Here is a 27,232-nt window from a genome sequence, read left to right as displayed (position 1 = left end):
CTTGTTGTTTTCTTTCCAGAAGGGGCCACAAGAGAGCTTAGTCATTTATCCAGCCCTGCAACACCCATTGTTTCTCTACACCAAGAGAACTTCTCAGAGCTCACAAATTTTGTCAATGCATCTGTAGTATTCTTCAAAGTGTCCACCTTTACCAGCAACACCTTTTTTTCTTCTATCATATCCCTCACAAAGTGATATCGAACATCAATGTGCTTTGTCTTTGAATGATACGCAGGGTTCTTTGCTAAGAAAATTGCACTTTGGTTGTCACAGTCTATCTTTATAGCTCCCTGTACTAACCCCGTATTTGAACACAATCTCTGCAACCAAACTGCTTCCTTGCTTGCATCAGTGGCTGCCATGTATTCTGCCTCTGTAGTTGATAGTGCCATATAGACTGTTTCTTACTCATCCAACTGACTGCACCTCCAAATAGGTTAAACACATACCCACTTGTAGATATTCTCTGATCCAGATCTCCAGCCCAGTCTGCATCAACAAAGCCATGAATATCTAATACTCTGTCTAATCTTGGGCTTCCTTGGTAGCACAAACCATAATCACTAGTGCCACGCAAATACCTAAAAACCCGCTTCACTGCTGTCGAGTGCTCCTTCCTTGGTTTTGACATAAACCTGCTCAATACTCCCACTGCATGTGCAATGTCTGGTCTAGTACAGACCACTGCATACATCAGGCTACCGACTGCACTTGCATATGGAACACGGGACATGTCCTCTTCCTCTTCTTGTGCCTTGGGACACTGTTCAGTAGATAACCTCACACCTATAGGAATAGGAAACTTCATCGGTTTACTATCCTGCATATTAAACCTCTGCAGTATTGTCTCGACATACTTCCTCTGGTTTAACCAGAGCTTCCTCTTTTCCCGGTCTCTTTTAATTTCCATGCCCAAAATATAGTTTGTAGAACCAAGATCTTTCATGTCGAATTTGGAGGACAATTGGGTCTTCAAATCCTGGATAATTTCTTTTTCATTTCCAACCAGCAACATATCATCCACATACAAAACCAGATAAATAACATTGTCACCAATTAATTTAAAATACACACAGTGATCTGCTTTGCTTCTGGTGAAGCCAAGTCCCGTATAAAAGTATCAAATTTATGATATCACATCCTTGGTGACTGTTTTAACCCATACAGAGACTTCTTTAACTTGCATACCATTTCATTCTTACCCTTCACTGCAAAACCATTAGGTTGCTTCATGTACATCTCCTCTTCCAGATCCCCATGAAGAAATGTTGTCTTCACATCCATTTGTTCTACCTCAAAATCAAAAGCAGCAACAACAAATAAAAGTAATCTAATAGAAGCTACCTCGGCAACAAGAGAAAAAATATCACCAAAACCAATTCGTGGCACCTGCGAATAACCTTTTGCTATGAACCGAGCTTTGTATTTCTCCATCTTTCCTTCTAAATTTGTCTTTTTATTGAATACCCATTTGCTACCAATGGGTTGCCTTCCAGCTGACAACTCCACCAGATCCTAAGCCTCATTTTTGTGCAAAGATGCCATTTCATTAACCATGGCCTCTTTCCACAGTTTTCCATCCTCTAAATCTACTGCTTCCTTCACAGTTTTGGGATCATCATCAATAACAGATAAAGAAAAATTTGAACAGAAAGCAGATGGACTATACCTTTCCGGCTGCCTTCTTTCTTGAACTGATCTTCTCACACCCGGAGTTTGTGGCTCTTCATCTTCTGATTCCTGCTCTGCTGTAGAGTCCGATTCTTCCTCCTTAATCTCAAACTCTATCTTCTCAGGTTCCTTTGGTTGGACTTCATGTTTAATAACATCTTTCACCTCTCTGAACACCACATATCGGTTGTATACACCTTCTTTATTACTGGGTTCCAAAGATTATAACCCTTTAACCCATCCTTATACCCAATAAAGATGCACTTTTCAGATTACTATTCAACTTGGTTCTTTTCTCCTTTCGAACATGTACATATGCATCACATCCAAATACCTTCAAATGTCAAAGAGAGGGTTTCTTACCAGTCTGTATCTCTTGTGGAGTCTTATCCTCCAACACTGATGAAGGTGATCTATTGACTAGGTAACATGTTGTCTCGACTGCCTCTACCTAAAATTCCTGTCCTAACCCGACACCGCTAAGCATGCTTCTTGCCATTTCTATAAACGTCTTGTTCATTCTTTCTGCAACTCCATTTTCCTCAGGTGTGCATGGATTAGTCTTCTGCCGTGCTATTCCACACTTCTTACAAAATTCTTCAAATTCCTTGCTGCAAAACTCTCCACCGTTATCTATCCTCAACACCTTTATCTTCTTCTCTATCTGGTTTTCCACCAGAGCCTTAAATTCTTTAAACCTGTCAAAGACTTCAAATTTCTTCTTAAGGAAATATATCCATGCATTCCTTGAGAAGTCATCGATAAATGATACATAGTACACATGCTTACCTAGTGATGGAACCTTCACAGGTCCAAACACATCACTGTGCACAAGTTCTAATATATGTTTCGCCCTCTTACCACCAGAGGGGAAACTCACCCGATTTTGCTTTCCATGTACACAATTTTCACAGAAATCAAAATCTAGAGAGCTATTACTCATACCTTCTAGCATACCTTTACCATGAAATATTCGAAGGCCCTTATCTTCAATATGTCCAAGCCTTTGATGCCACAGCATGGTCTTCCCTCGAGAGACCACTAGATATTTTGCTCCACTTTCTGGAACCACATAACTGTTGCACCCATCAACAACAGTGCTACCTTGCAGCTTGTACAAAGTTCCAATTCGAACTCCCCGCATCAATACCAGTGCCCCCTGAACCATCTTGCAGTTATCCTTCTCGAACACTGTTTTTACACCTGCATCATCTAGCTTGCTTACGAAAATCAGATTTCTGGCTAATGCAGGAATATGCAGAACAACCGGAAGTGTTCTAACCCTTCCACCTTGCAACTTCAACTTTACTTTTCTGTGACCAACGATTTTAGCCTTCCTGTCATCCCCCAAGAAGACATCACCACCATCATATTTCTCATTCTCTCAGAACCACTCTCTATGGGGAGTGAAATGAAAGGATGTACGTAAGTCAATCAACCATGCCTCATGATATACATGTGTACTTGAAGAAGCCAAGTACACATCCCCACCTTCATTTGAGGTGGTTTTCGCCTCTGCATAAGGAGCAAAATTAGATCCCTTTGCTTTATCAGGAGCTTTAGATTTACAGTCCCTTTTGTAGTGCCCTTCCTTTCCGCATTTCCAGCACACTTTTACAGGTTTTCCTGGAGATTTAGATCTCCCACTCGATGACTTATTTTTGTTTTTGTTCTAGGACCGTCCTTGTATAGACAAGGCATCACCATTCTGGCTCTCCATATTTTTCCGTCTCATCTCCTCCATCAACAAGGACGAGATTATTTCATCAAACAACAAGGCAGTTGTATTGCTACCTATTGCAATAACCAAACTATCTCACGAATCTGCTAGAGAACACAACAAACTGATGCACTTATCTTCATCTAAAATTTTAATATCAACAAAAAATAACTGACTTACCACAATATTAAATGCATTCAGATGCTCTGTCACCGAGTCTCCATCTTTCATCCTCAGGTTATACAACTTTTTCCACAGGAACAATTTATTCACTAGAGACTTAGATTGGTACAAAGTCCCTAACTTGTCCCAAAAAGTCTTCTATGTAGCTTCCCCTGATACATTCAACAATATTGAATCCGAGACACACAATCGTATTGTGCTCTTTGCCTTCTAATCCAATTTCTTTTATTCTTCATCGGACACTCCTGTTGGTTTAGTACCCGGATCTACCATGATCCAATGATCTTTATCCACCAACAAATCCTCCATCTTGAGCTTCCACACCTCAAAACTCTGACCATTAAGATCTCTATCTTTCCACTGCTCACCATATTCTTTCACCACCAGAATCGGTCTTGCAGATCTACCACTAAACAGGGTCTACCACAGGCTCGAGCGAAACCCCTTAACAACAAAGGCATCCCCTTGAAGCCAAAACACCTCTGATACCAAATGTAAGTTTTAAACTCGTACAGAAATTACCTGCATACGAATTCTAAAATATAGAAAATAAACAATGCGAGAGCATAACACATAAAAACACATATACACAGATATTTTCCCCTGGATCCCAAAACCGGGACTACTAGCTTGATTTTTTATTATGTTCCTTTCAATGTTACAATACATGTTTATACATGTCGAAGCATCCAATACCATGGACCGAAAACCATCGCGTCAAAAACCATGGACTGAAAACCATCGCGTCTAAAACCATGTGTGAAAATCATGCACAAAACCATAGGTAGGTCTGCCCAACCTAATATAGGGTCCAAAAACAATCAGGGTCATAGGTTACCTGCACCCCTCAAACCCCCTGTAACCCCCTTACTACGCAATCGGCGCAACAAAGGGGGGGCTTCGCCCCCCTTTTAACCCCCCGGTGAACTACGTGGGCTAGTCGTGGAAAGAATATAACACAACCCAACAATGTTGTATATGAGTCGAGACCTCACTCTGTTATTATTTCTTTAGGTAATACATTATACAGGATACTAGAGGTAGCTCCGCCTACTGCAAACTCTTTGATCTCTGCTAAGAAATGCAGTAAGATCATCTCTCAAACTAGGAAATTTATTTTCTTTCTAGTTCACTCTCAATGTAAGGGGAATATCGTAGCCACATCCATGGCCTCGAGGAAGGGCTCCTCCACACAGCAAAAGCAGGTGGATATGGTCGACATATTCTCCTCACCGACAGGGGTACCCTTGCATTGTTAGGTGAAGCATTCATTTGATTTGATTCCCAGATCACCTCTACCCAACGAGCCGATATATCTTCGCTCCATTGTGGAAAATACCAAGTACAAGCAACAACATGAGCAACATCGGGTGCCACACGAGTTTCAGGTGGGCGACAATGTCTAGTTGCATTTGCATAAATAACGTCTTACCGGAGCCCATCATAAGTTCAGATCGCTCCAATATGGTCCTTACACCATTACCAAGGCTATGGGAGACAATGATTTTGAGCTCAACATTCTCCCATTCCTTGGCCTACATGCAGTGTTCAATGTGGACCGCCTTCGGCCATACTTCCCACAATTGTGGGGCAGATCAAACATTGCAGAACAATTCACACCAATATAGTTAAACCCAGACTGCATGGAACAAGCCACAACTAATCATATTATGGACACACAGGTCAATAACACTTGCCAGCAGAAGATCCAACTATATCGAGTTTTCAAAGTAGGCCAACTCCTTCACGAGGCCAAGTGGCTCACTAGGGACCAAGTTCAGCAGAAGTTTCCTCATCTCATGGAGGAACTAAATGCAATGGGGACCATTGCTTCCTAAGGGGGGAGTAATGATCCAGATGGATATTGTTGGACACCCACCTATTCCACTTGGACCCCCATGACTGTCTCTTTCAGTATTTCGGTTTCCTTAATTGTAGCACAATTTACCATTTTTTGCAGTTTTTCAAGTCCTGAACTTCTGGAGCCGTTTTGAGGCCCTAAATGATGCTTTTTGGGAAAACCTGGGTCAACAAGGGCTATGAACCAATTTTTGTTTGTCCCAAGTTGCATTCCTCAGATAGATTTTTTTAACGAAGTATTGCTCATGTCAAACGGAGATCGTATGCCAAATTTACAACCCCGAGAATTTGATGTACCAATTTACCCAAACAAGGCCCATAGTTTTGGTGCTTCATGTCATAGGGTTAGGGTTTTTGATGTTTAGGGTTTCCATTGTTTCTCAATAATAAATAGGCCTTCGAACTTAATTGTAACACAATTTAGAGGCATGTAGCAGCCACATCTCTTCTCAGATATAAGCCACCATCACTCAAGTTAGTCTTATTTCCATTTTGTTTGTAAGCATATTTCAGTGCTTTGATACAAATGAAATGAAGTTTTATTTTTGCTGCAACTCTGTATTTATGGTTATATCTGTAATTTGTTGCGTTCCTACTTAAACTTGGATGATAACCTTCAACCATGTTTGTCAATTATGGTCCAACCTCACCACTACTTTCCTAAGGCATCAGTGGTGCCGACCACTTAATCTATGGATCTCTTGGAGGCGTTAGATCCACTTGGATGACCAACCACAGTAGGATCAACCACTCATACAAGAAGGTGCATGAAATGCTTCCACACAGGAAGTCGTAGATCTCCTACTGCACCACCTACGTGAGCTAAGTGGTCATCCCATGGTGTACCACTCACGGGAAATTAAAAAATGCACCAACACACATCCGTTCTAGCACGACAATTTGAACCCTTGCGATCGGGTAAGGGACTGAAGTCCCATATTTGTGGATGATCATTGTTGCCACTAGTCATGTGGCCAAGTCCAAAATTGACTTGATTATGATTCCCCTGGTGTTAGGTATGTGTTATATTCTTTCCACGACTAGCTCTATGAATTTTTATGTTGCACCGTGTGCAGCAGGGGGGGCGACAACCCCCCTTGTCAGGGGGTTTGCAAGGGGGTGATAACTTGCCTACAAGGGGTCTAGGGCAACGCCGAAATATTTTGTTTTTAATGCATACCCAATAATAGTTGGGAGGGCCTAAGAATGGTTTTCATGCATGGTTTGGGTATGATGGATTTTTCCCATGGTATTTTATAGATTTGGTCAAGGGAACTATGGTTATGTTCTAATCCAGGGTTAATGGATTGGGGTTTATGGATGCTTCAACATGTATATAATGTATTGTAACATTGAAAGGAATATAATGAAAAATCAATTTATTTTTCCCGGTTTTGGTTCGAGGAGAAACTCTTTGTGTGTATTTTATGTTCTCGCAAATATGTATTTTTCGATTTTCAGAATTAGTTTGCAGGTAAATTTTGTACAGGGTTAAAGCCTATAAATGGTATTAGAGATATTTCAGCTTCAAGGGAATGCCTTTATGGTTGAGGGGTTTGTTCCTTAGGCCTGTGGTAGACCCTGTGACAGTGGGAGATCTATGGGATTGATTCTTGTGGTGAGAGGAGATCGCGATTAATGGAAAGAGAGAGATTGATACATTTAATGGACAAAGTATTGAGTTGTGGAAGATCAATATGGAGGATTTTTTGGTGGATAGTGATCATTGGAATGTTGTAGATCTAGGTAAGACACCAACAAGAATGTCAGTAGAAGACTGGGAAAAGTTAGACCAGAAGGCGAAGAGAACAATACAATTGTGTCTCTCAGATTCAATATTGTTGCAATTTATGGGACAAGTTAGGGACTTTGTATCAATCTAAGTCTTTTGTGAACAAATTGTTCCTACGAAAAAAATGTATAACCTAAGGATGAAGGATGGAGACTCGGTGATAGAGCATCTAAATGCATTCATTATTGTGGTAATTTGGTTGCTATTTGTTGATATTAGAATTTTAGATGAAGATAAGTGCATTAGTTTGTTGTGTTCTCTACTAGACTCATGGGATAGTTTAGTTGTTGCTATAGGTTGCAATACAACTACCTTGAATTTTGATGAAATAGTCTTGTCCTTGTTGTCAGAGGAGATGACACAGAAAAATATGGAGAGCCAGAATGGAGATTCCTTGTCTATAAGAGGACAATCCCAAAACATAAATAGAAATAAGTCCTCAAGTGGGAGATATAAATCTAGAGGGATATATAAATATCTAGGAAAACCTATAAATGTATGATGGAAATGTGGAAAACAAGGGCACTACAAAAAGGACTATAGATCTAAAACTCATGTGAAAGGAAAGGGATCTGATGATGCTCCTTTTGTAGAGGAAAAAACCACCTCAGATGAAGGTTGGGATGTGTACTTAGCTTCTTCTTAATGTTATGCTACCAACTCACAGAAAAGATAGATCAATGTCTTAAAAATTATCCTATTCGAGGGGGGAACCTCCTTTACATTAAATGAACAATTCTAGGATGAAACAAATGACAAGACCTCCTTTGTATATATAGGAGTCTAAGGGGTCACAATATAATTAGAGGCTACATAACAATAATAATGTAAGGGCACAATAATAACAATAATGGGCTTCTATGGGGCACAACAATAACAATATGGGGGCTACATGGGCACAACAATAACAATAAGGGGGGTAAACTAGTTTTATAGGGAACTAACATGACCCTCCTTCAAAAATGTGTTTTCCTCGACACTTGAGTAGTTATGGATGCTTTTGTATAAAATTCTCATCCTTCCATGTGGAATCTTCAGCTAGTAATTTCTTCCACTTAATGAGATACTCTGAAATTGATTGATTTTGTAGCTGTCAGGTTCTTGTTTCCATGACAGCTTCAGGCTCAAATATGATTTTTCCTTCTTCGTCAAATTCTAAAAACACTGTTTGAACTAGAAGCTTATCACCAATAACCTTATTTAAGCATGAACATGAAAAACTAGGTGTACTCTGGAAGATGCAGGAAACTCCAATTTGTATGTCATAGTACTAATATTTTTTAACACCTTCTAAGGACCATAGTACTTGGGTGATAATTTATTATCCTTCTTAGCTTTATTGAGAGACATTTGTTTCTATGGCCGTAGATGTAAAAATATCTAGTCACCTACATCAAAATTTCTTTCATTGCGATGTTAATTTTCTTGTTGTTTCATTCGATTCTACACCATAGTGAGGTTATCCTTTAAGGGTTGGTGAACTTGTTGTTGATGTTCGATTTGACCTTGCACTGCTTGAACCTTAGAATTTTGTCTTAAAGATGATGTGATGGATGGTGGATGATATCCATAAAGTGTCATAAATGGGGTTATTTTTGTTGCAGTATGGAAGGAAGTTTTATACCACCATTTAGCTAGAGGTAACCACTTGACCCATTGTGTTTATTTATCAGATACAAAGAAATGAAGATATCCTTCCAAACATTTGTTGACTATCTCAAACTTCCCATCAGATTGAGGATGATAAGATGATCTGTGAGCTAATTGAGTACGAAGACAAGAAAATAATTTCGTCCAAAAATTTCTAGTGAAAATGGGATCTCTATCACTTACTATAATCTTTGGATTTCCATGAAGATTTTGAATTGTTTCCATAAATATAGTAGCAACTGTATTGGCTTTAAAAGGATGAGATAATGCAAAAAAGTGTGCATACATGGTAAGTATATCAATTACCACCCATATGACACTCTTTCCTTCAGAGTTGGGTAAACCTGTGATAAAATCCATTGAGACCTCCTCCCAACACTGACTTGGAATGGCTAAAGGTTGTAACAGACCCGAGGTCTTAATTATCTCAAATTTATTTTTTTGGCAAACCAAACATTCTGCCACAAAATTCTGAATATCAGATTTAAGGCCATCCCAAAAAAGTTCCTTCTTGACGCTATGGTAAGTTTTTAAAATCCCGAGTGTCCTCCTAAGGGAGAGGAGTGCAAATCCAAAATAATATTTTATTTGATTTGGGAATTCTTACAAAGATATAAGCGATCTTTTTACCATTCTGAATAATTTTTCCAACTAAATGTATCAGATATACTGGGATCTTGCTGCAAATTTTGAATGAGTGACGACATCTCTTCATCATTCCTCCATTCACACCTTGCTTCGGTTATCCACTTAGGTTGGATAATAAAAATGGCACAAAGAAATGCTTCCACATCCTCATCCTTTCTTGAGAGTGCATCTGCAACAATATTTTGCTTCCCTTCTTTGTAGATGATTTCAAAGTCATAACCCAAAATCTTTGTCACCCATTGTTGTTTCTCTTCTGAATATAATCTTTGTTCCAAAAAGTATTTAAGACTATCATGATCTGTTTTTACCTTGAAGTGTCTTCCCATTATGTAAGGTTGACATTGCTTTAGTGCATGAAGTATTGCCAACATTTCCTTCTCATAAATAGGTTTGTGTGAATACTTTCCTTTGATTAGACGACTTTCAAAAGAAATGGGTCTTCCTTACATTAAAACATCACCAATTCCTTTTCCTGAAGCATCACATTCCACAATAAAAATTTTTGTGAATTCTGGCATAGCTAAGACCAATTCTTGGCACATTGTCTCTTTAATATGTTCAAAGGCCTTTGTTGATTATAGAGTCCAAGAAAATGCATCTTTCTTCAGTAATGATGTTATAGGTGCCTCTATTCTCCCATAATTCTTAACAAACTTGTGATAATACCCTATCAACTCGAGATATCCTCAAAGATGCTTTCTAGTCATGGGGATTTTCCATTCCCTAATGACTTTAATATTGTTAGGGTCTACCTTAACACTCTCATGAGATACAATATTACCCAAATATTCCACCTCATGTACTCCAAAGAACATTTGGAGGTTTTTGCATATAATTATTTCTCTCCTCCAATAGTTTGAGCACCATGTCAACATGTTGAACATAATCCTTCCAAAACTTGTTGTAGATTAGTATATCATCAAAAAATACTAACAATTTTTTTTCTAAGGGAGGGTTTGAAAATGGAATTCATCAAACTTTGAAATGTGGAAGGTGCAACTGCATTAGCAAGTCCAAAAGGCATAACGAAAAATTCATAATGACCCTCATGAGTTTTGAATGTTGTTTTCAAAATGTCTTTAGTATTCATTCTAATGTGATGATATCCTAAACAAAGATCCAACTTGGCGAAGTAAATCTCTCCATGTAATTCATCAATGATAGGAATGGGAAATTTATTTTTAATATTGAGATTGTTGAGCTCCTTATAATCTGGACACATATGCCATGATCTCTTCTTATGCACCAATACTACTAGAGAAGAGAAATAACTTTAACTAGGTTGAATTATACCAGCCTCTAGGATTTATGCAACCATACGTTCAATTTCACTCTTTTGGGCATAAAGATATTTGTAAGGCCTGATGTTTGAGGGAACACTTCCTAGAATCAAGTGAATCTCATGATCATGATCATGAATATGTAGGAGGCCTTTGGGAGTCTCAAACACCTTGAAATGATTGTCCAAGATATTTTGGAGATCTGGAGAAATAGATGATTTTGATGTTTGAACGCCTAATGAGCATAATTGTGCAATTACACCCCGTAGTTATTTCTTCAAAATATTTTTCATGCCATTAGAGCTGATTATATTTCTTGGTTTCCCTACGATACCCATTAATTGAATTTCCTTTCCTTATCAAAAATATTTCAAGAAAAGTTCTTGAAGATTGAAAGCTATCACCCCAAAGATTGTAACCATTAGACTCCTAGTACAACATCAACACCACCCATTGGAATGGAAAGCATTGGATTATTTAATACATATTACCCCATGGTTAGCTTGATATTATGGCACTTTCCAGAGAAATTTATAGTTCTTCCATTGGCAACGAACACTTGACACTCTGGTGTTGGGTTGGATATAGGAAGCAATTCAATTCCTTAGCTATCTTACAATGAATAAAATTACTGGTACTTCCTAAATCAATCAATGCTAGTACATTTTTCTTCTTGATATATCTTTCTACATTGAGAGTTTGAGGAGTGGTAATTCATTCCAATTCATTATAAGATATGGTTAGATTCATTTCTTCTTTCTCTAGGTTTGGTTCATGGTGTATATCCTCCTCTTTTTATGTTTCATGTTCCTTTCCTCCTCCTCTTCACAATCTATGTAGAATAGTTTATTCTCAGCACAGTTATGACCTTTACTGTATTATCTATCACAACTGTAAAAAATCCCTTTTTCTCTTTTTCCTACAATTGTTGTGGTGTCAACCTTGTAGGTTGTGGAAGACTAGAAGTAGCAACACTTCCATCTTTATAGTTGTAAGTGGTAGACTTCCTTGTTTCCATAATTTTTCTTTCAACTTTTCTTGCCACCCTTAATGCCTTCTCCAATGAATCATGTTCCCAAAGGTGAACCTCATGTTGGATGTTATCTTTTAAATTCCCTATAAAGACATCAATCCTATGCTCCTTTGGAATACCAGTTAACCTAATATTCAATTTTTGGAAGTCTATAATGTGTTCCGCCATTGAACCGTTTTGTTTGAGTTTTATCAATTGGCTAAATAAGGTGTTTCTCTTTGTATATTCATAATGTGATATCATTTCCTCCGTAAAAATTGACCAGGTGACAAGTGGTTTACGAGAAAAAAAGCCATCTATATCATACAAACTGATTGGTTTCTAAATATAAAGATGCAATATGTACCTTTTGTGAGGGTTGCACATCCCGTAGATCAAATTATTGCTCCATATATAGTATCCATATGACTGGGTCCTTTCCATCAAAATTCCTCATATATATATTTGGAATGTGGTGGTTCTTAAACCCCAAAATGGAGTCTCTAAAATTGTAATTCATATTCCTTTTGTCCTCATCATGATTTTCATGTATTACCTTGTTACCATTGGGAAGCCTTTCTTGCAACAACTTTTTCAAACCTTCCATGTCTACTTTTAAACCATTCATGTCACATTTAAAATCATCCATGTTTCCTTTTAAATTGTCCATTTCACCTTTTACTTCATCTTTGGTTTCTCTTCGAGAGAACGATATTTGTTGCACTTGGCCCCATAATTTTGATATATCATGCTGCAATTCTTCCTCTTCAAGTGTCATAATAGAGATTTATAAGGGCTTAATGGGGGTAGAATTATTTTTGTTAGGAGGAAATTTTGAACCAAATACAGATATGTATGCTTCAATATCCCCTTGGAATCACTTCAAATTGTTTTTTCAAACAACAGTTATGCAATTTAAAAAAAACTAAACACATTTTTCTTGCTTTTAGGAGCTCGATCTTGAAACAATTGTGGTAATTCTGTAATTTAGTATCTCAAAGTTCTTAAATTTCTTCCAGTGGTAACTCTCCGAGTCTTATTTCCAACCCCATAAGTTCGACTGAGATTTGATTCTTCAAGAAAGATCTATGTCAAATCTCCCACGATGACCTGATTATGGATTGGTTATGTAGATCGAAGTTGTACAGGATGTCACATTTCACTGTTTCAACCTTCGGCCCTCAAATTGATACAAAAGAATGAAAGTTTGTGCACTTTCATCCACTTTTTACAGAATTCAAATCTGATCCCTTAAATGAAATTTATGATGATTTTCCCTAGGTCACATGTTTGAGATTGAATTTAGGAGCTTGTAAAAACCCTAACTTCCTCAAATCACATGACTGAAATAATAGCGAACCAAGTTCTAAAATTTTTACAAAATTTCACCAAGGTTTCTGCTCCATGTTGTAATAATTTTAACTTCTAAAGCCTCGTAGAAAAACAGTTACAAAAAACATTCCAAGATGGCTTGTTTGAAGAAGCGAAACCCTAGAATCCAAAGCGTTGATACCAAATGTTATGCAACCAGTTCACAAAAAATATAGATCAACTACTTAAAAATTATCCTCTTCAAGGGGGAAACCTCCTTTACATTACATAAATTAACAACTCTTGGATGATACAAATGACAAGATCTCCTTTATATATATAATATTCTAAGGGGTCACAATATTTTTTCCAAAGGAAAAAGCGAAACTTTTTATTAAGATTTATAAAAAGTTTACATTGTAAATGCTGAGCATCACTGATCCGTCAGAGGGGATACCGAGAACTGTTTTACAACAAAAAACACGCTGACTTGAACCTCAGCTGTTCTAAGTATGCTGCTGATTCTAAACTGAAACCTCTGAAAAGAGGTGCCATTCAAATACTGCAAAGGCACGGGACTGTTTGCACAAAAATTAAAACAGAAAAAATAAACGCAGCATGCCTGGCCTCCTCAGCATAGAGGAAAACGACCCGACACCTGGTATGGAGGAAATATATGCAGTCCTACCAAAAGCTGTTTTGTTTATATGGAGACACGAAAAATGGAGCCGAGTAATGAAACAAAAACAGCTCGAGATTCAGGGAGGCTGATGGTATGGCGGCTGAAACGATCTTCTAGTTTGACCTTGTTCTTCTTCTACGATCACCCAACTGCCCAAATCCTGTTGTAGTCCATCTTTAGATAGTTGGTCTGCTGATTCATTTCTTTCCCTGAAGATGTGGCGAAGAGAGAAGCTGTTAAAATATGATTTTAATCTCTGAACTTCTCCCAAGATTTGTTTTAGAAGTTGGTTCCTGCACGTACTTTGTCCATTTACCCATCTGATCACTATTTGGGAGTCTCCAAAAATTTGAATTGAGAGGATGCGCCTTTGAATGAGCCAACAGATGAGGAGTTTCAAGGCCATGAGTTCAGCATAGTTGTTTGAGCCAGCTCCAAGGCCCACCGATGCTTTTAGAACAGATAAAGGGGATTCATTGATGACTAAACCTGCTCCGGCTTTATTATTCTGAGATGCGCCATCGAAGAAGGCCCAGGGGATTCCTTCTATGATCTGCATTTCTGGAATGATTCTTTGGGCCAGGGCTTCCTTAGGCTCGGGGATACTAGAGTAGATGGCAGTACTCTGGCTTGCGGTGATTGATATAGGAGTATCCTTATCCTGGAAAGTACTTCTGTTCCTACTTATCCAAATACCCCAACTGATGATGAGGGGGAGGTTGCGCAGGTTCCCATTGGGATGGGAGTCCCACCATTTTTGCCAAGCATCTTGCACAGTGTGTCCGTCCCATTCTAACTTTTTGTTCATGAGGTTCCCTACCTCACCCCAGATTTTAATGGCTTCTGAACATTTTAAAAAGAGGTGGTTTATTGTCTCAGCTTCTGATTTACACAGTGTGCACCTCCCAGGCCCGGACATGAATCTTGTCTGCAAGTAGTCCCAAGTTGGAATTCTGCTTTTAAGAATACACCAGAACAAGATTTTTGACTTTGGGGGGCTCTTAAGTTTCCATAGATGTTTTGACCACCACTCAGGATTCTCCCATCCTTTTCTTGACATAAGGAAACTATACCCACTCTTTGGAGCATATTCCCCAGTGTCTGCATGGGTCCAAATTAACTCATCCTGTCTATCATTCAACCGGACATTTGTTCTAGAGAGATCTTGAGTAAAGGTACTCCATTCGATCCACCATCTTTGCTCCAGATCCAACTCTTCACCATTCTTCCACGCTTGACCCCAGAAGGATGAAGATCCCGGATTTGCCACTTGACTAAGATAGAGAAACCCTTTATCCTCTAACTGCTGAATCAGTTCAGGGTTAAGGGCAAACCTTTCTGAACAACCAACCCAAGGGTCCTTCCCTATCTTAACCTTTTCTCCATTCCCGATTTTCCAAGCTAGGCCTTGTTCAATTACTTTAAAAGACTCCAGAGTTGCTTTCCAAATTACCGACACATTCTTATGGCTCTTGACTGGGTTCCTGATCCAGACTTCCAAAGGAATAGGGTCTATATATTTCCTTTTAACTGTTCTGGTCCAGAGGTTTTCCATTTTAATGAGGCGCCACCCTGATTTTGCCGACAAAGAAAGTCTGAAATCGGGTAAATTTTTTATCCCCCAGCCGCCCCAGTCTTTTGGTCTCGCCACTTTCTCCCATGCAACCCATGGGAGAACCGAGGATTCTTTGGATCCTGCCCACAAGAATCTGCTACAGATCCTTCGAATTTTCTCCAGCACACCTTTTGGGACCCAAGTTAAAGCTGCCCAATATACTGGAATGGCTAGTAACACTGATTTGATCAGGGTCAATCTCCCTGCTCTGGAGAGCCATTTGAAGCTCCAGTGTCTGATTCTGGCTTCAATTTTTGCAATTAGCCAAGACCAGTCCTCCTTCCTATAGTTGTTTGGCTTCAGCCAGAAGCCCAGGTACTTGAAAGGGGATGCCATATGGCACATTTCAAATGGAAAGTACAAGCTGAAATGTTCCTTTTCCTGTCTACTTAGCCCTTCCATGATGATTTGTGATTTCCTGGGGTTTATCTGCATTCCGGTAGCTTTCAAAAAGAGGTCAAAGATATTTTTAAGCTCCTTTAAATCATTTGTGGATCCACTAGTAAAAACCAGAATATCGTCTACAAAGAGAAGATGGGATATGAAAAGGTTTACTGCTACCTCAATACCTTTTATCTTACCTTCCCTTCTGCTTTTGTGAATCAGCTGGCTTAGACCTTCAGCTACCAAAAGGAACAGCAGAGGGGATAAGGGGCAGCCTTGCCTCAGTCCTTTTTGTCCTTTGAAGAAAGGGGTAGCAGCGCCATTTATGAGTAATGCATAACTGACATCCGTGATGCACCCCATAACCCATCTGATGAAATCCACTTTGAATCCTAGGTGCGTTAGGAGCAAGCGAATATAAGTCCAGTTTATCCGGTCATAGGCCTTAGATAAATCAATTTTTATTACAGCTCCCTTCTTGTTTTTCATCTTTACACTATGAAGGACCTCCTGCGCCACTCCTATTGCTTCATGAATTTGTCTCCCATTCAGGAACCCAAATTGTTCAGGAGATATATGCCTTGATAGAATTGGTTTGATCCTGAGAGCTATCACTTTTGCAATAATTTTATAAATACTGTTACAAAGGGAGATTGGTCTGAAGTCCTCAAAAGATTCCGGAGCTTCCTTTTTTGGAATGAGAGCAATAAAAGTTGTATTAAAAGGACTATAAATTTCTCCCTTTTGTCTTGATTCCTCCACAACATCTGTTATTTCGTCTCCTATCTGCTCAAAGAAGTGTAAGAAAAGCTCTACCGTCCAACCGTCCGGCCCCGGGCTTTTTTCTTTTGCCATGGATTTTATGACACTTTCCACTTCTTCCTTCGTTACCGGCTCCATTAGAGAATCTGCATCTTCCTCCTCCACATAGCTGTGAAAACATTGCGCTGTTTGGATGACTTCTGCTATGGTGATCTCTCCATTATCTTTAAATAAAGATTGGAAGTGGTTTACCCCGAGGGATGATAGCGCTTCAAAAGTCTTAGCCTCCCTACCATCTTCCGACTTTAAATGCCAGATGGTGTTTGCACTCTTCCTTCCTTTTGCATAATTATGGAAAAATCTGGTGTTATCATCCCCTGCTTTGAGCCAGATTGCCCTGCTCTTGAGCCTCCATTCTTCCTCTCTTGCCAGCAGAATTTGATTCTTTTGCTTTTCCAGTGCAACAATTTTCTCCTTTGATTCCTGGGTCGCATATCCATCTGCCTCTATGCATTCGAGAGATTGGAGTTCCTCTGATATCTTAGATAGATCTTCGTTCTGCTTAAGTTTCCTATCCTTAGCCCACGAAATAGTTGCCTTTTTCAGTCTTTTAAGGTTTTCCATAAGAAGAAAACCTTTATTCTCTTGAGATCCTCTGGCTGTATGTGTCCATGTTTCTTGGAACAGATTAGTGTAGGATTCTTCTTGAAGCCAAGTGGCATTGAATTTGAATGGAGCTGGGGGTTTTGAGGGGCCTTTGGATAGCTCAAGATAAATCGGAAAATGATCCGAAGGGCCCCCTTCTTCTACCCATTGCCTGAATAAAGGAATTGCATCTGTTAAAGCCTCATTTATTAGGAAGCGATCTAATCTCTTCGCCACTCTGGCAGCTCCTACTCTTCTATTCCTCCATGTTGGTTTCAACTTGATGAGATTTGCTTCAATAAGATTATTTGAGGCTAAAAGATCCGTAAAAAATTCTGATTGCGGATCCTCTCTTGCAGCAGGGCCCCAAGCTTCCGCTCTTCCGAGAGAGAAATTTAGATCTCCTCCCATCACCAGGAGGTTATTCTTCATAAACGATGATCCCATCAACTTGTTCCAGAATGGAATCCTTCCTTGGCACGGCCCATAAATATTGATGATTGTTAAAGGAGATTCAAATTCAGTGGACTGGCATTCTATCCCCAACACCTGCTTCATTCCCCACCTGTTCCATATCCTAATTTTACTTTCTCTGATTCCCACAGCCAAGCCTCCAGAGTGGCCGTCGGAGTCCATTGCTATAAAGGACCATCCAGGAAGGAGAGCATTAAGCATTGATTCCATGTCTTCCCCTTTCCCCAAAGTCTCCTGAAGAAGGAGAACGTCAGCTTTGGAGTTCAACACTAACTCCCTAAGGGCCAGTTTTTTGGGTTTACTGGCTAAACCCCTACAGTTCCAGGATGTAATGATCATTTAGAAACAGGTGTGGGGCTTTGCACTGCTCTAAGTGCCCCGGTTATGGAGAGTTGTTTCCCGTCTGCCACATCAAAGATAGCCTGGACTTTGGCTTCAGAGAGCTTAGATTTCCTACCCCTTTTTTTCCTTGGCAGGCTCTGAGATGAGGCTGGGTCAATGCCCCCTACGGCAATCGAGGATACAGGCTTGCTTACTAGGGAGCGGAGGTTGTAGGGGCATAGGGGTTGCTGATCCGGGGCAGAAGAGGTAAAGGCGCACCCTTCACAATTCGGATCCAGGGAGGGGATGGCAGCCGATAAGTTTTTATTTGAGTTTTCCAGATTCCCTTCTTCCAACGTAACAGTTTTAGCATTTTGATCAGTGGGTGAATCATCAGATGAACATTTAACCATACATTTGTCTTTATTTTCAACATAAGGAAGAGGAGAATCTGGATTTATACCCTTTTGTTCCTCTGCAGGCCTTGGGTCTGCAGATGATGGTGCACCTTCAGCAGCCTTCATAGCTACCTCTGGTTCCGGATCGGCGAGAAAACTTTCCTTTGGAGGTGCCTGTGTTCCAGCTTCCTGACCTTGGCTCCCCTGTAGCATGTCTTTATCCATATGTTCATCCTCCTGCACTACTGGGAACTCCTTGTTTGGCTGGAAATGAGGGCGACTGAAGGTCCTTTCCGCCCACTCCCTAGTTCTCTGAAACCTTCTCCTGCTTCTTCCTAGAGGGCATTCCTTTGCCAAGTGCCCATACACATGGCATCTATGACAGCGAAACGGCAGATATTCGTAGTCCAAGATTTGATCAAAAACATAGTCCTTGTACTGGAGGATGATTTTCTCTGCCAATCCTCCACTTGGCTTAAGGTTAACCAGGATCCGAGCCATTGCCCTGTTGTGGGTTTCCAGGAAAGACATATCAGCCTCCAAAAAAGTTCCTAGCCGGTTCCCGATCGCCTTGAACACTGATTCGACCCATAGAAACGATGGCAGCCCTGGTGCTCTTACCCATACCGGGAAGACATCAGCCTTTTCATGGTCTGCATCAAACATGGGGCTCCAGTTTTTGAAAAGTACCGGAATGTTTTCAATCGACCAATATCTCTTCAAAACCCAATCTGCTGCCTCTTTATTATCGAACCTGACTGAGAACCATCCTTTAGCCAAAGTCATAACCTTAAAGTTTCTAGTTGAATCCGAATGCCAGTTCAGCTTCCCCCAGGCTTGAATGAACTCGGAAGAGAATTTCTTCCCTCTAGCTCTGCCTACCAGGGTACATTCAGCAACCTCCAAAACTTCTTCAATCTGGATGTCCATCCCAAGCACCAGATTCCCTTCTACCCCTTGGGATTTGATCAATCTCTGCTTTTTCCTCTGCCCTTCTGAAACTTTGGTTCCTCTAGATGTATTCCTTCGGGCTTTGTCTGTCTGCAATCCTTTATGAAGATCTGAACCAGCGATCTGAGGAGAGATTTCGGGCTCCGGTCTAATCTCCTTCTCAAAAACAATCGGAGAATTTGGGGGTTCTGTCATAGGGGGATTAAATACCTGAGACCCATGAGCAGATCGCCTTTCATCCTCCCTTAACCCTTGGGTTCCTTCGAGGCTCTGAGCCGGTCTCTCAGTCTCTTTAGGGCTGTTCCTGCTATATGCTATTAAAACACTTGAGGTAGGTGCTGTGATTCCGACATCGCCAGTCAGCCTTTGCCCTAGCTTTGAGCCTAGGGTTTCGAAATCTTCCAGACCGCCGTTAAGAAACGACCCTAAGAACCCCGGCTTCCCTTTATTTCCGAAATGAGAAATGGATGAGCTTGTCTGTTGTAAACCCTGAGACGATCTTGTCAATCGATGCTGCAACTTTCCATCATGGGGCTCTGCTGCCGTCGCAGGCTTTTCTTTGGACTCGATTGGGAAGATTTGAGTGGTTCTATCAGGGTCCGAAACAAACGGAGAAGGAGCTGGTTTTTCCACCGTTCCAAAGTAACGGACGATGTTCTCAGAGGTAGGGTCCTTTCCCCAGACGGAGAGAATATCTTCCAGAGCTGGGTTCAGGTCAATACCCTCCTCCGGATTAACCATGGTTCCTGTGCTGATCACGGTTTATTGTCGACTTGTCGAGTGCTGAGAAGTCGCTGATATTGTCGACAGGTCAATACCCCCACCTGCCGACTACTGCCTACCTTACGTCTGAACAGGTTCAGTCTGCTACTGACTACGCCCCGTCCGAAACGATGAAAGACCCTAACCTCGGCCCTCTAAGGGGTCACAATATAATCAAAGCCTACATAACAATAATAATGCAAGGGCACAACAATAACAATAGCGGGCTTCTATGGGGCACAACAATAACAATACGGGGGCTACATGGGAAAAACAATAACAATAAGGGGGCTACATGGGAAAAATAATAATAATAAGGGGGATACACTAGTATTATAGGGACCTAATACTTAAATTACACATGTAGATCATTAGGCATGGTTGATTGACTTAGGTGAATCCTTTCACTTTACTCCCCATAGGGAGTGGTTCTGAGAGTATGAGAAATACGATGGTGGGATGTCTTCTTATGGGATGAAAGGGAGGGAAAAATCATAGGACACAGAAAATTCAAGATGAAGTTACAAGGTTGAAGGATTAGAACACTTCTTGGTGTTTTACATATTCTTGCATTGCATAGAAATAAGATTACTGCAAGAAAGATGGATAATGTAGTTGTAAAAATCGTGTATGAGAAAGATACCTGCAAGATGGTTCTGGGAGCACTAATATTGATGCGGGAAGTTTAGATTGGAAATCTATACAAACTTTTGGGTAGAACTATTATTGATGGGTGCAACAATTATGTGGTTCTCGAAACTGGAGGACAAAATCTAGTGGTCTTTGGAGAAAAAACTATGTTGTGTCATCAAATAATTGGATATTTTGGAGAGAAGGGCCTTCAAATACATGGTATTGGTATGGTAGAAGGTATGTGTAATTTCTCTTTGTTTTTCGATTTCTGTGAACATTGTGTATATGGGAAGCATAATTGGGTGAGTTTCCCCTCTAGTTCTAAGAGGGTTAAAGGGATATTAGAGCTTGTGCATTGTGATGTGTTTTGACATGTGTCAGTTCCATCACTGGATAATTCTATGTACTATGTCTCATTTATAGATGAATTCTCATGGAATACATGGATATATTTCCTCGGGAAGAAATCTAAAGTCTTTGACAGGTTTAAATAATTTAAGGCTCTGGTGGGAAATCAGACATAAAAAAAAAGATTAAGGTGTTAAGGAAAGATAATGGTGGAGAGTTCTGCAAGAAGGAATTCAAAGAGTTTTGTAACAAGTGTGTTATAGCACAGAAGAAGACTACATACACACCTCAGAAAACTGAGGTTGCAGAAAGAATGAGCAGGACATTGATGGAAAAGACAAGAAGCATGCTCAATGGCATTGGATCAAGGCAAGAATTATGGGAAGAGGTAGTCGACACTGCATACCCATTTAACATATCACCTTCATTAGAATTGGAGGATTAGACTCCACATGAGGTATGGAATAGTAAGAACCATATCTCTCACATCTTAGGGTATTCGACTATGATGCATATGTACATGTTCCAAAGGAGAAAATAACCAAATTGGATAGTCAATATGAAAGGTGCATCATTATTGGTTATAAGGATGATTTAAAAGGTAATAAGATTTGGAACCTAGAAACTAGGAAGGTTGTGTATAACTGATATGTGTTGTTTAGAGAGGTGAAAGATGTTATTAAACATGAAGTCCTACCAAAGAAAAAGAAACTAGAGAAGATAGAATTTGAACTAAAGGAGGAAGAATCAAACTCCACAGCAGAATAGGAATCAGAGGAGGAAGAGACACAGACTCAAGTTTTGAGCAGATCAGTTCGAGAGAGAAGGCAACTAGAGAGATAAAATGCATATGCCTTTTGTTCAAATTTTGCTTTATCTATTACTGATGATGATCCCCAAACTGTTTGGGAGGCAATGAATTCAAAGGATGGAAAACTCTGAAAGAAGGCCATGGTTGAAGAAATGACATATTTAGACAAAAATGAGGCTTGAGATCTAGTGGAATTGTTGGCTAGAAGGAAACCCATTGGAAACAAATAGGTATTTAAGAAGAAGATAAATGTAGAAGGAAAAATGGAGAAATAAAAAGCTCAGTTGGTAGAAATTTTTTATTCCTAGGTTCCGAGAATTGATTTTGGAAATGTTTTTTCTCCTGTTTCCAAGTTAGCTTTCATTAGATTACTTTTATCTGTTGTTGTTGCTTTTGATTTTGAGGTAGAACAAATGGATATTAAGACAACATTTCTTCACAGGGATCTAGAATAAGAGATATACATGAAGCAACCTGAAGGCTTTGCAGTGAAAGGTAGAAGAATTGGTATGCAGGTTAAAAAAGTATGTGTATGGGTTAAAACAATCACCAAGGATGTGGTATAAAAAATTTGATACATATATATAGGGACTTGGCTTCACAAGGAGCAAAGTGGACCACTGTGTGTATTTTAAATTAATTGGTGACCATGTTGTTTATTCAGTCTTGTATGTGGATGGTATGTTGCTGATTGGAAATGACAAATAAATTATCCAGGATTTGAAGACCCAATTGTCCTATAAATTCGACATGAAGTATCTTGGTGTTGCAAGCTATATTTTGGGCATGGAAATTAAACGAGATCGGGAAAAGAGGAAGCTTTGGTTAAATCGGAGGAAATATATTGAGACATTATTGCAAAGGTTTACTATGTAGGTTAGTAAATAGGTGCAAATTTATCTGTTGAACAATGTCCCAAGGCACAAGAAGATGAAGAGGACATGTCCTGTGTTCGATATGCGAGTGTAGTTAGTAACCTAATGTATGCAATAGTCTACACCAGACCAAACATTGCAGATCTAGTGGGACTATTGATCAAGCTTATGTCAAAACCAGGGAAGGAACATTGGACCATAGTGAACTAGGTTTTCAGGTATTTGTGTGGCATTAGTGATTACGGGTTTGTGCTATCAAGGAGGACCAAGATTGGATAGAGTGTTGGACATACGTGGTTTTGTTGATGTAGACTAGGCTGGAGACTAGGATCAATGATCCAGGTGGATATTTGTGGCCACCTGCCTATTCCACCTAGACCTCTAGTTGGTTTCATCGGTTTCCTTAATTATAGCAGCATTTACTATTTTTAGCAGTTTTTCAGGTGTTGAACTTCTGAAGCTATTTTGACCCCCTAAATGGTGTTTTTTTTTAGGTTCGCAATAGGACCATTGCAATAGGTAGAGGCATGCCACAATCTTGTAGTACTCAGAGATATATTTCCAACAAGGTATCATACGTGTCAAACGAAGATCATATGACCAAGTTACGGCCTCGAGAAGTTGGATGCCCAACTAACTCCAATGGGGCCTACAAACTCATAGTGTTCCATCTCCCGGTGTTAGGGTTTTTGTTGTTTAGGGTTTCCCTTTATTTTTAAATAATAAAAGGCCCTTAAGCATCATTGTAAAATAATTCATAGGCAAGTAGTCGCAACATCTCTTCTCAGAGATAAGCTACCATCGCCCGAGCTAGTTTATTTCCATTCTGCTTGTAAACATCTTTTAGTTATTTGATATTAATGAAATGAATATTTATTTATGTTGCATCTATGTATTTTGTTTCATTCCTGCATAAGTCTGGATTAGTGGTATTATTGGACATTGTACACACCAACGCTCCCCATGTGTTTCATGGCATGTACTAACCGCCTCTCCTGGATCCCTATCTCTGACGATGTGATCATTGACTAACACTTGCGGATTTTCGTTTAACAACAATCGTGATTTGTAGTATTAGAGTGTAGGTCACGAGCTCGATACACACCTAGCTCGATTTGGGAGGGATATTGTTGGACATTCGATTAACCAATGCTCCCCATGTTTTTCATGACATGGACTAAACACCTCTCGTGGATTATTATCTTTGGTGGTGTGATCGTTGACTAACACCTATGGGTTTTGGTCTAACAACAATCGTGATTCCCAATAGGAATTAGAGTGGTCTACTCTTTCTCTAATTTTCTTTGCATGTCCCCAATGAGGTCAAGGTATAAGGAGTTAGGGTTGGAATTAGTTGAAACTTTGCAAGACCAGCCCCACAAACCTCGACGAATTCCCATGGAAGAAGAAAATAAAGACGAGGGAGCAAGAGACCGTTTCAAATTATTTCTCGAGGAAGCCCTCAAGCGATAGAGAAATGCGATGATGGATAAATTTTCCCAGATCCTTTGAAAACTACCCACAGGTGATGCATCTTCATCTAGAAGCCACTCTATAAGCATTACTCCCTTTAAGGTACAAGTTAAATTTGACATTCCCATATTTGAAGGCCAAATAGATGCATACATCATAGATAGATGGTTAAATATATTGGAAGGATAATTTTCGGTTCATGACTTTTTGAATCGGAAAAATATTACTTTTGCACTCCTCAAAGCCGCCCCCATGTTAAGGACTAGGGAAACCTACTATGAATAGAAGGACAAGAGGGAACCCTCATTGTTTTCAGCTGCACCCACTTGGAATTCTTTCGAAGATGCCATGAAGGAACAATATTACCGTGTCGGGAGCTATGAAGATAAATACATAAAGTGGACCACATTGCAATAGTGAAGGGACAAAGACATGTCAGAGTTCACAAATATTTTTCATAGCCTTCGCATGAAGTTAGGTATCAAGGATTCTAAGCGTCATTTGGTACTCAAGTACCGTGATAATCTACACAAGTACATCTAGGACAAGATGGAGTTCTTGGACATCTCCTTGCTTAGCACCACCTATCGATACACTGTTAAGATCGAGAATAAATTTAAACAAAAGAACCAAGACTTTAGATCTATGAATTAAAATGAAGGGAAAGGCTCCCCCAAACCACAAAATAAAGGAAAAATCCAAGGCGGGTTAACCCGGGAAAACCCTTCTAAACCACAAGCAAATAACAACATCACGAAGACAAGGAAGGACACAGGGAAATGGTGTGAGTTGCATAAGAGCCCAACTCACAACACAATCGAGTGTCGAGCCAAGCAGTCACTGGTGGTCGAGATGAAGGCTTCTGAATCAGATGCATGTTCTGACTCTGAGTTAGAACCCGAAAATGGGAGTGATTGAACCCGAAAAAGGGAACCATATTATTGATGCGGAGCCCAATGGAACCGTTGCCACCAGTAATATCCAGAAGAATGAGCCAAAATATCTAGAGGAGGGGGAGAAACACTTCCACTCATAGATGTGGGTGAAGGGTTCTCGGTTGCAGTTCATTATCAAAAGAGAAAGCTAAAATAACCTCCTTTCAACAAAGGTCCTGAAGCGGTTAGGCATACCTACCACACCACACCTGTAGTGTTAGACCACCGGGTGGCTTCACCAAGGATGAGATCTTTGCGTCAGCCCGCAGTGGCGCCTTCCCTACAACATGAAGCCATTCATAGATGAGGTATGGTGTGATGTTTCTCCTTTTGAATTTCTTTATGTACTATTAGGTTAACCATACTTATGGAAGCGTTATGTTGGGCATGAGTATAGGTCACATATTGTTATTATTTATTTGGGAAATAAGTTATAAAGGATACCATAAGTAACACCACATACCGCCATCTCTTTAATATCTGTGAAGCAATGCAGTAAGATCATTTCCTAGATGGGGAAATTTGTCTTCCTTAGGATTCACCCTCAAGGAAAGAAGAATATTGTGGCCACATCCAAAAATTAGGGGATTTTTGAGGTCTAAAATGGTCCTCCTAAGGAAATTATAAAATAAAAAAAATAAGATTAGGTTACATTATCAAATTTTAGGGGGGAAAAAGAAAAAAGAAAAATTCCAACTTGAATTTTCAACTTATCTCCCTATGGGTTTACTCAAACTTAAAGCAATAACACTCAATGGATGCAGAATTTGATTCCTCGTCTATAAATTACCCATGTTACATACTTTCAAGGGACCCTACTACATAAAAAACGAGAAATACATGGAAAATGTGATTGCAACCACACTTTTTCATGTATTTCTCATTTTTCATGTAGCAGGGTCCATCGAAAGTATGCAACATGGGAACTCCTTGGATGAGGAATTAAATTTTGCATCCAATGAGTACTCCTGCTCAAAATTTGAGTAAAGTAGTTTTATTATTTTACTATTTTTTAATATTTTTCCTTTTTTACTCCGAATATGGTGAATCATCCCCCATGATTGACATCATCATCTTGAATCCTACTAGTTCTAATAAAGTTTATTTTGGCTGTACATTTTTCTTAGGAGGCCCATTTTAGACCTCAAATTCCCCTAATTCTTCCATACAGTTCTTCTTCGCATGACAACAATAGATGGACAAGGTTGTGGAGGAGTATAGGAACATCTTCATCTCACCCACAGGGGTACCCCTGCACTTTCAGATCAAGCACTCCATCGATTTGATCTTGAGCTTGTTGCTACCCAATAGATTGATCTATCGATGCTTTTTTTTGGAGAATGATGAAATTAAGAGGCAAATTTAGGAGTTGTTGCAGAAAGGGTACATCAGGCCAATTTCATCATCCTGTGGGAGACCAATCGTGTTGGTACAGAAGAAAGATGACACCTAGAGACTCTGCATTGACTATCGAGTGCTGAATAAGATCAATGTTCGGAATAGGTATCTAATCCCATGGATTGATGACCTTTTGGACCAGCTCAAAGGGGGGAAATATTTTAGAAAGCTTGATTTGAAGTTTGGTTATCACCAGGATCCAATTAAAGCCTCTGATGTGTGGAAGACTTCCTTCAAATGCAAGGATGACCTTTTCGAATGGCTGGTCATGCCTTTTGGGTTGACGAATTCCCCCACAACCTTCATGAGGCTTATGGATAACATCTTCTGTCCCTTCACCAACTCATTCATGGTAATGTACCTAGATGACATCCTGATCTTCAGTCAAAGTTGGGAGGAGCACATACACCATATCTGATAGGTCCTCCAAACCCTTCGACAACATAAATTGTGTGCCAATTTGGACAAATTCACATTTGGTATGACCTAGGTTCAATATATAGGGTACATCATTGATGAGTAGCGTGTGCATGTGGACCCAACCAAGATACAAGTTATTTGGGATTGGCCAACCCCAACCACTCTAAGAGAGCTCTGCAACTTTCTGGGTCTTGTCAATTTCTATCGCAGGTTCGTCT

Source organism: Pinus tabuliformis, chromosome 3_2 (genome assembly GCF_031772625.1).
Source record: "Pinus tabuliformis cultivar Carrire ecotype Pingquan chromosome 3_2, CPIR1, whole genome shotgun sequence".
Classification (NCBI taxonomy): Eukaryota; Viridiplantae; Streptophyta; class Pinopsida; order Pinales; family Pinaceae; genus Pinus; species Pinus tabuliformis.
The sequence above is the reverse complement of the archived record's forward strand: the minus strand, read 5'-3'. Positions refer to the sequence as shown.